Below are 2,003 nucleotides of genomic sequence, written 5' to 3'. Positions count from 1 at the left end.
TCCTCCTGGGAGCAGATACGGCGGAGGCGGAGGAATTGGGAATACGGGATGGCATTTTTGCAAGAGGTAGGGTGGGAGGAGGTGTAGTCCAGGTAGCTGTGGGAGTTGGTCGGTTTGTAGTAGATGTCCGTGTTGATTCGGTCGCCTGAGATAGAAATAGAAAGGTCGAGGAAGGGGAGGGAGGAATCTGAGACTGTCCAGGTGAATTTGAGGTCGGGGTGGACCTCAAATTCACCTCAAATTTCCACAGTCTGAAATTCCATCTAATTTCTGACACTAAATTGTTCTGTAAATGGTGACCAACAGTGATCCCAATGTGGAACATCATCTCTCACATTGCCACCAGTCTGTGTAACATGCTTTTACCCCCCACTCTGTGTTTGCTGTTTTGTAACCAGCTTGCTCTCCATCCTGCTCCTTGTCCCCTGCCTCCACATGTATTTGAATCATTTCAATAAAGAGCTTGTTAATCCTCATGGACCCAGCTCCCATATATTAGCCCAGTCAATAACGCCCCACACAGAGAGATCTACAAACCATCATCTCGTCCTGAAGCGATCACTTTGATTTTCCTTTCACTGCTTTCTTTGGAATCTGAAATGGAAATGGGTTTTTGATGATCAAATGGAAAATGAGTGTGAATGTTCACAACTGAAAAGAGTGTCCCTGTCACATGCTGCTTTTTGCTCACACTCACACATTGCAGCAGCCACTGGATGGCTCAGCTCACCATGAGCCGCATTCCCATCACAAGGAAACTGCAGGTTGAATCCCAGAGTCTCCAGTGTGAGTGTGAGTCTCACTTCCTGCCCGTGACTGAGACTGTCCTGAACCCACATTCCCTGGTCTCCTGGCTGTTCCGATACAGGAACAGTGAGCTGAGTACGGACTCTGGGCTCTGAGCTATGGCTTTCCATCCAAGGCCAATGAATCTAAACAGCTTCCCAGAATCATTAGTGCAATCATCACAAGATAATTCAGCAGGGATTGTTAGAAACAGGGACAGATTAAAATAGAAATATTGACACTTTGAGCCTCTGAGTGAGTTGTTCTTTGTGCAGAATCTGGAAGAGAATTTCACAGGAGAGCCTCTGTGTTCCATTATAAGAGTAGTTTTAAACCTATCTTTCCTGTTTCAATGATATTTAAATCTGTAACTGTGAGATGTTGTTGAAAGATGGGAATACATACCTTCAGTATCAGGTGCACTTTCATTCTCCGCTGAGTCTGAAACAGAGGGAACAGGATTTCAGTTTCCAGACAACACATTCCAATATCTGAATGCGTTTCAATGAGCCCCGTCCCACTGCAAATATCCCCACACTCTTCACTTGGGTAGGGTACAGCTCCAGATATGAGTTGAAGCTGAATATGAGATCATTACTTAATACATGTAACACCTTTATTCCAAAATTAATGGAACCTAAGAGCAGGAAGTTAGAAGACAGTATCTTACCATCTGTCCGAGGGAAATTGTTGGAAGTAATTCTTTAAAACAGTACGTTCCGAAAGGTCAGAATAATGCCAGCAGTGTTACTGTGTACATGGAGGATATGCAGCCCATTGTGTCTGCACACCTCTCCAAATGACCAGCATGGCTTCAAGTCCTTCTCCTGCCTTTTCCCATTCACCTCACACATTCTTCTCTATTTTAGTTATCATCCACTGAATGTTTTAGGGCGAGACACCAAAGTCTTGACACGTTTAACAAATTATTTGGAGTGTATTGAGGGAGAACCATGTGCTGTGGATAATGGGGAGGTGCTGGATGTGTTGTTACTGGGATTTTACAGGCAGGTGATAAGCTGTAACATCAAAGGTCATTGTGGAAAATAAATGCCCATGATGGGGGTTCACATGGTGGTGCAGTGGTTAGCACTGCTGTCTCACAGCATCAGGGACCCATGTTTGATTCGGGCTTTGGGTGACTGTGTGGAGTCTGCACATTTCCCCCATGTCTGCGTGGGTTTCTGCCGGCTGCTCCAGTTCCCTCCCACAGTCCA

The 2,003-nt window shown here is 45.3% G+C and overlaps 1 long non-coding RNA gene across 3 annotated transcripts in view; it reads right to left on the bottom strand.

Annotated features, from left to right (window-relative positions):
• LOC122547524 overlaps positions 1–2,003 on the bottom strand; it is a 13,506-nt gene that overhangs the window by 1,970 nt on the left and 9,533 nt on the right. For all 3 annotated transcript variants that reach the window (XR_006311022.1, XR_006311023.1, XR_006311021.1), the window contains 2 exons: positions 1,192–1,227; positions 538–594 (listed from right to left, as the gene is read on the bottom strand). This is a non-coding gene — a long non-coding RNA (uncharacterized LOC122547524). The remainder of the gene's footprint in view (positions 1–537; positions 595–1,191; positions 1,228–2,003) is intronic.

This window comes from Chiloscyllium plagiosum, unplaced genomic scaffold, assembly GCF_004010195.1.
Source record: "Chiloscyllium plagiosum isolate BGI_BamShark_2017 unplaced genomic scaffold, ASM401019v2 scaf_13277, whole genome shotgun sequence".
Lineage (NCBI taxonomy): Eukaryota > Metazoa > Chordata > Chondrichthyes > Orectolobiformes > Hemiscylliidae > Chiloscyllium > Chiloscyllium plagiosum.
The sequence above is the reverse complement of the archived record's forward strand: the minus strand, read 5'-3'. Positions and strand labels throughout refer to the sequence as shown.